At 39.2% G+C, this 12237-nt stretch overlaps 1 protein-coding gene and 1 long non-coding RNA gene across 3 annotated transcripts in view; one reads left to right on the top strand and one right to left on the bottom strand.

Annotated features, from left to right (window-relative positions):
• The window catches only part of LOC134285039 (uncharacterized), a 102599-nt gene that overhangs the window by 46756 nt on the left and 43606 nt on the right, over window positions 1-12237 (top strand). The window contains exon 2 of the long non-coding RNA XR_009996104.1: window positions 7069-7120. This is a non-coding gene — a long non-coding RNA (uncharacterized LOC134285039). The remainder of the gene's footprint in view (window positions 1-7068; window positions 7121-12237) is intronic.
• LOC115253526 (chaoptin-like) overlaps window positions 1-12237 on the bottom strand; it is a 256460-nt gene that overhangs the window by 214507 nt on the left and 29716 nt on the right. The window lies entirely within an intron of this gene.

Genomic DNA, 12237 nt, shown 5'->3' with positions numbered 1-12237 from the left:
AGCGTTGATGTCCTTTGAACTCCTTGAAGCGTCTATGAAACCTAAAGAGCCCTTGAAAACCCTTTGAACCTCCCTGAGACTTCCTGAAAATCTTTAGGATTCCTCTGAAACCTTTTGATATGCTTCTGAACTCTTCGTTGAGATACCGTAAAACGCTCCTGAAACCATCTGACGCCCTGAAGTCTCCCTGAAGTCTCCCTGAAACGCTCTAAATCCACCTGAAACAACCCAAGAAACCTTCTACAACCCCATAAAGCACTTTAAGAACCCCTGAGATCTCAAGAAACGTCAAAAACAACCCCCTGAAATCCTCATTGATGTCCCCTGAAAACCCACTGAATTCATCTGGGACCCCTTTAAATGCCTCTAAATCTTATCGACATCGCTTCCGAAATCCCCCGAAAACTACATGAAAATTCCTGATTAATCCACCTGTTACCTACTGAAACGTCAGATATACCCTCAAGATACTCACATGAAGCCCCCTGATACCCCCTGAGACTTCTTGAAACGCCCCTGAAAACATCTGAAACACCCTAAACGCCATGAGATCCTCTGAAAAATACCGTGATTTTCTCAGAAACCCCTTGAAACGATCATGAAACCTCCTGCGATCCTCTATGATCTCTGAAACACCTTGAGATCCCCTTAACCCTTATGTGGCCGACAGAGTACCCGGGTACCCAGCGCCCATTTAAAAAGCACGGTGTAGAAAAAAGCAAAAAAAATTTCGGACACATAACGGTTAAACCTGAAACACCCTGAATCCCTTAGAGATCACTTGGATCCCCCTAAAACCCCTGAGCCACTGAAAACCACCGAAAACGACTCGGATACAACTCGGAACCCCCTAAATCGCCCAGAAATGCGGCTCTGAAAATCCCCTGATATTTCTTAAAATTTTCCTAAAACCCCCTGATTAAGGACAAGGTTGCTAGAGTACAAATACGGCCGCCACAACGGCCTCACGAATTTTTGCGAGCATAAATCTGGTGATCCACAAAACAAATTGATCTGCAAATGCTACTTAGTGCTTGCTTACACGTAGTGTACACCGAGTAGTACCGGGCGTTCGATTGTTCTTTGGGTTTGAGCTCATGAAAATGCGAGGCAAAATGCGTTGCTTGGAACGTGAACGCTGGTTACCTTCAACTTAAACGTTGAGCAAGTCGCACAAATTCGTAGCTGGTACAATGCCAGACCGCTGTTATGTCCTTTACCACAGCACAGAGATTTAGGACTAACCACTGACTCTAAAACCACATTGACGCAATCCTCCAACAGTCGAGAGCTGCCCTGGCTACGTCCTTGCGACAGCTGAGGAATGGGAAAGGATGATTTGTGGGACACCTGAGAAAGGTATGTAGAGACCTCTACAATTTTGCGGAAGGCATAGTACCACCAGCCGTTTCCCAATTCGGTCGGCCATATCCAAACCACGCGGAGCAAAGAAAACGCGTGACAGTTTTAAATACGCAGCCGCTCGCGCGCATAGCCTGCAACGATATCCGAAACGTTTATAGAACCCCCCGATACGCTCATAATCGTAAACCGCTATGAAACTCATTTGAAAGCCCGTGGAGGATCCTGAAAGACTTTGGTAGGTCCTGAAAGAACCTTTTAACTTTTTGAAGCGCCCCTGAAACCAGCCAGGAATTTTAGAGTAACGCAGCTCAAATCTCTGTAACCACATAAATTCCCCTGGAGCCCCATAAAACAGCCATGAAACCCCATTTCTTTTAGGCTCCCTAGAGACACTGCAACCCCTGGCATAGAAGAGGTTCCACGGAACTAACAATGATGAAACCTCGGATATCAATTCAGTTTTGGGTGTGGATTCAGATTATACAACATTTTTTGAAGAACCCAGTTGTAATGACAATTTCTTGGATTTTAGCTTTAGGAAAAATATTGAGCTACTAGGACATCAGAACTTGAAAAGAAAAGACGTCCTCTACAGCTGTCGCAGAAGTACATACATTGAGCCGGTGTACTCCGTGGAAAAGCTCATTAATCTTGTTTAGAGCTTTAAGAAATCTTTATCAAGTTGTTCCTATACTTGGTGCCCGGATAAAAACTAGCCATAGGGTATTTGGTGAAAACCATTCCTGGACCATACAGTGTACCAGCTACAATAAAGTGTATTGTAATGGAATGGTTCGCTAAAAGCTGTGCACATTGTAGCTACTATACATTTACATCCGATCTTTATGTAACGATATATTATACTGTTTTTCTTACGTTTGCACCATTCACTTTTCCGAAATATTATTTTTTCCATGCATTTTCAAGTATTTATTCAGTTGTAATTTTTTTTTCGTGCTTTGTTTTGTTGATGTTCGTGACTTTTTTGTTGCAGAAGAAAGGAAAGAGAAAAAAGTGAATAAATTGAAACATCTTGTTTAAATAAGTGGTAAACCAGGAGTCCTAAGGACTGTAGATCCAAGAGATATGGCGGGCTAGGTATGTAGAATGCGATGAGAGGAATAGGAATGTAGGTCAACCCGGAAAGACGCAGGTCAGATTACCGTAAATCAGTGGATGAGTTCAACACTATTGTTTCTGTATTTGCATTTAGGGGAGTTATCTCAACTCAGAACTTGACAGCTTTCTCATGAGTTGTTATGTATTTCAAACTTTAGTCAAACTGGAGCCTCAATATTGCAATAACGGTTAAGCACGCTGTAATGATACTTATGTACCTCGTCACCCATTTCATGCAACTACACTAGTGGTCTAATAACACTTAGCGCGCTCGGCATAGTTCTATTATGCCGCTCAAAGTGTTGCCACAAATAATGCTTAGTTTGTAAAACCCGGTTATCTGGCTGGTGGGACATGGGAGCCTAAGCTTCAACTGTTAATGCAATCAGAGACTAGTCAGACTTAGACGAGTTTAGGTTAGTTTGGCTAGAAAGCTTAAGATGCCATTAACAGAAGGTACATGACAAGATAATATAACGTTATAAGGTTTATGTAATGTAAAACAATGCAACATAACAAAAGAGAACCATTCCAAAACCATTTGATTAAATGTATAGGCATTAGTGAAATAACAATTAAAACCAATATATTTACGGTACATTTTATTGTTTGAAACTATACATGTACCATACAATGTACGGTATATTAAAACCCACGTATCAGTATTTAGAACAATTCGTTTACAATAAAATTTATGGTTTTGCAAAAAAATATATATGAAGAATTTTTTTTTTTGTTTGTTACGATACTTAACAACCTGTATGATATATTGTAAAAATCCTATTTACAATTCACTGTATGGTGTCTACATTACATCTTATTGTTTTTGTATTTTTATTTTTACAGTGGTGTATATTGTAACAATATGGTTCTAAATAGTACTGTTACAATACAACGTTCGGTTTTTCTATTGTATTTTTATTCGGGTGTTCTTTGACATACCTTGAACGTAACAGTTGAGCTTGAGCTTGCTCGCTCATATTTGTTGCTCCAATGTCGTGCAAGACTTTCATAAGGAACCAAAGAGATGATTGCTTGGAAGGAACTTTCAGACACCTATGTATAGTGTGCAATAGCTGCAGTTATCTTATATGTATACTGAGGTGAGACTAGGATTCAATGAAGAAAAAGGAAATACATGGTTATGCAATCGCTCGCCCACTGTAGACTTTATCTCATGTGGATGTCGGATTATCGATGAATAGATATAATGTGATAGAATGGTCATTCTGTTCTGCGAAGTTGCAGGTTGAATGCTGAAGATAAGTTAGTTAGAGTGGGCTACCTCAGAACTATGCTTCAGAACAATTTGTCAAGGGGAAGTGCAGAAGCGATCACCATTTCAAAATACATTATTTTCTTTGAGAACAATATTGCCAGTAAACATCCAGATGCAAACCGTTACATACATGTACGCAAAGTCTCCCTCCAAAACTTTACCGGTTTCGGCTTACATCCTAATGCACCGAAACGTTTCGGCCTTTAGTGGTATTACCGAGCGTAGTATAGTGGCAATACCAAACCCTCTGATGGCTGATCGCAGTTTATCACATTCCGGAATGTGGCGACCCATTGCTGCTGAAAGGAATCCGGTCATGAAGCAGATAGATTGCTTCCTACTCCGACGACAACGACGACGACGACGGCGGAGTCGATTGTATGAAGTTGACTTCATGAACCTTCCAAGAGTTGACTGACACAATCCGCCAGACCATTCATTCGAGGACGAACGACGATTCCCCCCTTTTTGACTGCGTGGGTGCCCAGTCCTCACTGACTGACTGACTGACTGGCTGACTACTGGTAGTGTGCAGTGTGTGGGGGCTGCACGTGACTGGACGAAAAATGAGCTTTAGCCATGTGCGGAAAATGTGAATGAGGTTTTTATTTATTTTTTGGAGATATAATGACCTAAAACGAGAGCGCTGGCGGTTTTATGGCATCTTCAATGAAGATGAAAGGCGATAGGATCATAATTAGACGATTCTGTAAGAAGAATAATGGGCAGTGTAACAGTTTTCTAATTTAAAATACAGAAACAAAACATTATTTCAAATAAGTTTTGGTAGATTTCTATAAAACAATAATGGTTTTCTAAAAGAAAATTGTCTTTTTGAATGGTTTAACCCGTAAAGTACCAGGACGAACCAAAAATTTTCAAACTGCTCGTTCTCAGCAGTGCATTGACCGATTTACGGATGTTCCGGATCTTCCGGTGGGCCTGGTACTCTTACATCGAAACCAAATGGTCCCCAATGTTGGACACTCTCATGCAACTAAATTATACTTCTCCGGTGGGATTTTGGATGCTGGTTATCGAAATTACTGAAAAACCTGAAGCATTTGCTCAAACTAGCAGAAGAATAGGAAAAAAAAAACACAGACATATTTGCCTCCCCCGAAAGGGGGGAGGGGTTTCGCGGGGCGGCACCGAAGGTAAAAGTTAGTACAACTATTCCCCTTGAATAAAAGTCCAAGTTTTTGAGAATCGGTCCATGCACTGCTGAGAACGAGCAGTTTGAATTTTTTTGGTTCGTCCTGGTACTTTACGGACATTCAATTTCAATTTTGGCGGGATTGGGTAGTGGTCAATAGAAGCTAAGCAAAAAAAATCTAAATTGAATTTGTTTCTTCTAACCGATTTTTTCATCCACCACTCTCGGAATATATTTACTTGAAATATAAAAAATTACCTCACATTGACCTGGTTTGTATTGGGGCACGATTGAGGCACGCCGAATCCGTCTAGTTAATTTTCAAACATCCAGCCCCCCGAAAACAGCAGTCAGTCAGTCAGTCTGTCTGGTGGTGGTCTGGCGTATATCACATTTTATAATTAATCCTCAACCCAATTGCCAGCCACCATTCGTTTCGTCTGAAAGTAAAAGCTCCTGGGAGTGTTGCTTACATGCCGACATCGAACTGCGGTACCAGTGCCACACCAGCACCAGCAGCAGGTGGGAAGGGCGCTTCGCCCTAGACCAGAATAGATCCCTCCTTTCTAGACACGGTAGAACACAAAACTTTAACACTCCTTCTCACACAGTCACTAGGGTGGGATCTAATACCTCCTAGTGAAGAAGGTCACACGTCTACACGTCTAGCTATAGGTTTCTTAGTTATTGCTTAAAGGGGCGACTGTGGGACGCCAACAGTACCGTAAGTTTTATCGACTAAAATCAGGGTTTATACACAGTTTTCCTTAATGGTTTAGTTGTAGGGGATGAATCAACAACAACGAATGTGGCTTAAAACGCTGATGAATTTTATGTTGATGGGACTTTTCATTACCGAGGTATGATATCTAGGCAGAATTGAAGATCATTTAAAACCATATAAACAGTACAAAAAAATAGTGAATGCTAGAACTTTTTTTTAGCAATTTCATTATTTTAGTAAAGCAAGTAAAAAAGTATTAATTTTTGAGTATATAGTTTTTGTCCTTCATTTTCATCTGTACATGTTCAATACAGCATTAATATTTTTCTTGGTGTATCCCGCTTTCTTTTTAACCTACACAATGCTTATATTTCTACTACAGGGGATAGACAAAATGATCGGGACAGGTAAAATTTTCCCTTCTCAAAAAAAAAAATCAAACAGTTGTAACTTTTCGAAAAGTGCATCAAATATTCTCAAATTTTCACTGTAAATTGAGCAACTATTTGTGTATCAGTGGACAAAATTTAGAAAAGATCGAGCTATTCTGCACGAAGTTATAAAGATTCTAAAAAAGGTAGAATTATCCGATAGCCAACTTTGAACTGTTATATCTTCGGATTCAATGAACCGAATGCAATTTATGACTTATATAATGAATTTTGAAAAACTTTTGACATAACTTGAAATTCTCAACACGGAAGAAAATTATAACTATTAGATTAAATTTTCTCAAATTTTGACATCGTTTCAAAATTCAATATGCTAATTATAGTTCATTTAAAATCCCCCTGATTTTCTTGAATACAAATATGTTTTGAAAGAAAGTAGCAACATAGGCAGCAATTCATTGAAAAAGTAATGGGATGCATATTAAAAATAGACCAATTTACTGAAAAATCATAAAATTAATGAAATCACTATAACTTTTTCTCTTGTTAATAATTTCAAGTTTAGTCAAAAGTTTTTCAGAGCTCATAATATAAGTAATAGATGAACAAAATTTCATTGCATTCAGTTCATTGAATCCGGAGATATAACAGCTCAAAGTTGGCTATCGGATAATTCTACCTTTTTCTAAAATGCTTATAACTTCGTCCAGAATAGCCCGATCTATTCCACATTTTGTCCACTGATACACAACTAGTTGATCAACTTACAGTGAAAATTTGAGAATATTTGATGTACTTTTCGAAAAGTAACAGCTAATAGGACATTTTTGTTAAAGTGAAAATTTTGCCTGTCCCGATCATTTTGTCTATCCCCTGTACGTTCACGTTCCATAATTTCACGGATACAACTAAAAACTATTATTACATATACGTACAATAAAATACACGAAAAAGGATGTCTTCTGCGGGAAGCACTTCTTAAGTCTTTCATTCTTATCAGTGAGCTAATCATGTTTTATTGCATTCTTTGCAGGAATTCTTTCACATACGTCATGACGCACATATATGTAATTTGCTTATGAAATGTAAGTACAAAAAGGTATATTTTTTACAACGTCTTTTCTATCTACACAGTTCGAAAAAAAAATCTGTAAAATTATGACGGATCGAATGTAACAAAAGGACCCCGTCATATATGATGGAAATTTTTGTGCGATCTTAAAATTACATTGCAGATATCTGTTAGAAAATATAAAGAAAAATTGAGATCCGAGCGAGAATTGAACTCAGATCCTTGGAGTGTGAGTAGCACGCCCAAGCTCTCTCGGCTATCTCAGCTTGCTGAATAGCAGACAGTCAAAGTTAAACTGCTTCTACCACGCATTCCCGATATGCTTCGACTGCTGCAAAGAGTACTGAGAGACACAACGGGGAAACCGCCACAGCGGCGAGCAGCCGTTCTTTAGCTGACGACGGAGAGTGGCTGGCATGGTTTATAGCAGATGCATGTAAATTTAAAGCGAATATGCTTTAAAATCTGTAAACAAGCCGTCTGACCAGCAGTGGACTGCTCGGCTGACGTTGAATGTTGGCGATTTACATTTTTCTGTCACAAATTTCAGTTGATCTTCAATTTACGTGCTGTTTAACTTTCATATTTTTTTTTTGCTGTATAGGCTAAGGCATCTAAACGAGATAAGCCAGACAAATAAACATGTCCATAAAACCCCTTAACTTTCAGACCAGCTTTCATGAATCTAAAAGATTCTTGATTGCTGAATCCTAATCTGATCTCAGATTTGCTCAAGCAAGTTAATATTTTGAGACACAAGTTTTCAGCTACTAGGTTAATGAAGCCAGAAAAAGACAGTGTACTACTTTCTGTATGGAATACACACCAATCCTTCAATATATTGACGAAACGTAACACTACTATGGCTTGGGTCTCTTCTCCTTGCGCGATATTTGGCGATGATAAAGTGGACCCTTTAATTGAAATTAGTAGAGCGTTAAATCGCCATCGATGATTGTTTTCGTATGTTTCGTCAGCAGGCCTTAAACGACTTCATGTGTGCCAATGGGTATTGTATTTTTGTTCTACATAATTCAATAATGAAACTCATCATTTGCGTTTTACATTTTTTTCTCTGTAAAATCTTTTTTAATCTGCAGCCGGTTAAAAGCATATCTTTATAATTCTATAATCAGTCTATAATTCACACCCCACACAAGCTCTGTGGCACTTCAAAGTTGAATTTCACTGCTGGACAATGCAGCAAAAGCCATTCAACTAAGACTCAAATAACCATCATTCAGTCATCAGCAATCATCAATTATTCAAAAGCAGTTTTCTTCCTCTAAGTCACAAAACCGTCATTGAAAATTATTTCACTGTTATCCAGATGGTGGCCAGAGTGCAGTGATAAGTTTTTAATAACATTGGTTGAGATTTCAGGGAGAAAACTACATTAAACATTAAAGAATTCTGTATTCTACTTGTCGTGTGGTCATTATTGTACAATTTATAATTATTATTTTTATTGATTTCTTAGAGCCCTACACCAGGGATGAAAATTGCAGCAAAGGCATGACAAACCCACTCGTGAACAACAAGGGCTCGAGAACACTCGCATTTCTTTATTTGCGAACAAGCGAAGCATGCACGTAATTGTCAGTACTCGCGAAACTGCTCTGCAGACGAATTAAGGTGAAACAACAAGAAATCCAATAGGCTCCTGAAGGCCTATCTCAATTTCTGCATAAATCGATCAAGCATTGATTTATACGACATATTTACTCATTTTTAAAGTTCTCCTATTAAATAAAGCCCATTAAATAACTTTTTTAAATTTTTAATATTTTTTGCGACACTTTTTGTTAAGCACTCAATTTTTCCACTTACCTTACGTCAAGGTTGACCTCGAATGTCAAACAAGACCTGCTCACCATTATTTTATTTTCGAATTTATTAACTATTCTGTCATTGTTTAAGTTCGGGAAAATTACTATTGAGATCAGAAAAGCATGCTTCTTCGTGTTATACAGCAAAACCGGGAAAATACTCTTAATTTTCTATTCTATTCTAATCTATTAGTTCGTGGAGCGGACCTGGTGTGATGGTTAGAACACTTGACTATCACGCAGAGGACCTGGGATCAAATCCCACTCCCGACAAAAAAAAATCGCAAAATATGAGTTCTTCCTTCGGAAGGGAAGTAAAGCGTGGGTCCCGAGATGAACTAGCCTAGGGCTAAAATCTCATTAATACAGATAAATAAAAATCTATTAGAAATCCCGGGGGGAATCTATGGGGAAATCTCTGACCAAAACCCGGGAAGAATTAATAAAAGAATCCTAGGAAGAATCAATGACTTTTTTTTGTATTTGTGAATTTTAAGGTGAAGATATGACGAAGCCACACCGCGAATTTTCAAGAGCACAAATCTGAAGAACCAAATGACGGAAGTTGATCGATTGGTCACCACCAGCGGCTGATCAAGCGATCAACTTTTCAGCGCTTTGCGATGTTCGGTTCTTCAGATTTGTGCTTTTGAAAATTCAAGGTGTGGCTTCGTTCTATATTCACCTTAACTTAATGCAAATTCTTCACAAGGAATCAATGACGGATTCCTGGGATAATTCCTAGAAGAATTCCGAAATCCGCTAAGCTCGGGAGCCATCCTTGTAGGAATCCCGAAAGAAAACATAGGGAAAACTTGAAAAACTGCCTTTGAATATTCCGGAGGAATTTCTGAAGGATTCCCGGGCTTGGTGGTCTAGTGGCTACCGCTTCTGATTCATATGCAGAAGGTCATGGATTCAATCCCTGGCCCATCCCTTTCATCCTACTTTGTATCTTACTATCCAATTTCTCTCTCTCTCTCTTCTCTACATATACACAGCACAGTATATATAACGCCTACAAGTTATGCAGCCAAAGCGAATTGTGCCGCTTGTCCTTCACCACACAATCTATCGCCTTACGAACATCCCCACTCCATTGATCGCATCACCGACACAACGGTGACTCCCAGATCTTCCATCCTTTCCGTCTTACAAATACCCTAGTCCGTGCTGGTTGTGGGGATGCAGAGGTGCTCACGGTCTTTAGTAGCAACAACCAGCACACTCTAACATTCCTTTCCCTTCCCAACTGAGTATAAGGACGTGGCCGGCGCTGTTATTGATCAAAAATGTATGAGCTGCTTAAATTGCACTTTGAGAATAAGTGGAGTTTCCCAGCCCTTATTCATTTGGATCTCAGTGCAATTGGTACCAGCTCAGATTAATCACGGAGGAGCAACCATTGACATGTATAGTCAGATTTGATCGTTTTGATTGTTGATCGGAATTTCTGAATTCCCTGGAGAAATCCTTAAGAATAATCCCTGACTGAATCTCTGGAGGAACCTCTAAAGTATATCTGGGAGAAATCAATTAGGAAATCGTGGGAAGAATCAATGAAGGCATCCCGGTATGTATTCCTGCATGAATTCCGGAAGGAATTCCGAAAAGTAACACCTGAAGGAATCCCGGGAGGAATTCCTGAAGGGATCCCGCAAGGAATTCCAAAAGGAATCCCGAAAGGAATCTCTGGAGTACACCCTAACGCAATCTTGGGGATAATCCGTGAAAGGATGCCACAAGAAAACCCAAAAAAAACTGGGAGAAAATACAAAAAGAATCTAGAATGAATTGGAGGAATGCTGGAGGAATGTTTCACTGAATCCTAAAGGAATCCCTGTAGGAATTCCGGAGAAATCCTTGATGAAAACTCTGAATGATAAATGCAGGAATTCTAGTAAAAAATCGCGCAAATAATCCTGGAGGAAATCACTGAAGGAATCTCAGGAAAATGCCGAAAAAACCACTGAATTCCACTGGAATTCAGAGAGAAATCAGTGAAAAAAAATCAGGAGGAATCTCCAAATTAATCTTAGCAGAAATACGCAAAAGGAGGTCAGAAGGAGTCTCGGAATGTACTTCTGATGGGATTTAAGTATAAATAAATGAAGGAATATCGGAAGGAATCCCGGGAGAAATCTTTTAAAGAATCCTGAGTATGAGTCTTGAAAGGAATCCCTATGCAAATTCTGTAAAAATGAATGAAGAAATCCCGGAAGGTATTAATGAAGGAATTCTGGGAGAAACTTCTTAAGGAATTTCTGAGGTAAGCCCTAAAGGAATACATACCGGTAGAAAACCCATAAAAACGCTAGAAGAATACTGGAGGTATCCCTAAAGAAAACCCAGGAAGAACGAAATTAACGAAAGAATCCCAAGTAGATTCTCCAAATAAATCCTGGAGGGATCGCTAAAAGAGTCTCGGGAGAAATATCTTTGGTAATACTGGGAAGAGCTTCTGAAAGAATCCTGGGAGTAATGTCCACTGATACACCTCTTTGATACCATCCTGAAACTCCACATGCAGGGTGTCTACTCATAACTCAAAATAAAATTCCCTGAGTTTTCCAGGTTTTTCCAGATGAAATTTTAAAAGTTTATAATTAAAAAATAACCCATATTTTCTAAAAAATTATAAAGGGTGACTTAGGGTATCATCGGCAGGTTTGTTCTCTTCGTCATGAGGGATTTATGCCGGCCAAATTGCCTGAAACTTGATCATATTCAGCTTGGTTGAGAAGAATTTGATGCCAACTCTGAGTTCAACAGGTTTCAAAAAACCCCCCAAGACGAAGAGAACAAAACTGCCGAAAACACGTTCCCCTACTCTTCAAAACATTTTTCAAGATTTCAGAGCATAATTCCTGGAATTTCTTCCAAAGTTTCTTCTTGGCTTTCCGCAAGATTCTTTAGCACGAGATACCTGTTTGAGTACGTCCCGATATTTCTTGCAAAGGTTTTCCGATATACTTCTAGTGATTCTAGCTGGCTTCCTCCTGAAGATCCATCCAAAACTATTCAAAGTTTCTTTAAGAATGTCATTGGTTGAACCTCGCAGCCATGCGGTTAGAGTCCGGGTGGATAAGGGTTCGATTCACGAGAATAGCTTCTTATCCGTAGCAACTTCGTGTTAAGTTTCGTTCAATCGGTACAGCCGCCGGCTGAAGCTAGTGACCATGTCTTTTTAGCGGTTTTCCGGGACAGCTATCCATAAACTGTTGGATTTTTACCCATAGTTTTCCGATATTACTCTTGTTTTCCTCGCGGAACTTCGTCCGCAGCTACTTTCAGGATTCCA

The sequence above is a fragment of the Aedes albopictus genome, chromosome 1 (genome assembly GCF_035046485.1).
Source record: "Aedes albopictus strain Foshan chromosome 1, AalbF5, whole genome shotgun sequence".
In the NCBI taxonomy this organism is placed as follows: domain Eukaryota; kingdom Metazoa; phylum Arthropoda; class Insecta; order Diptera; family Culicidae; genus Aedes; species Aedes albopictus.
The sequence above is the reverse complement of the archived record's forward strand: the minus strand, read 5'-3'. Positions and strand labels throughout refer to the sequence as shown.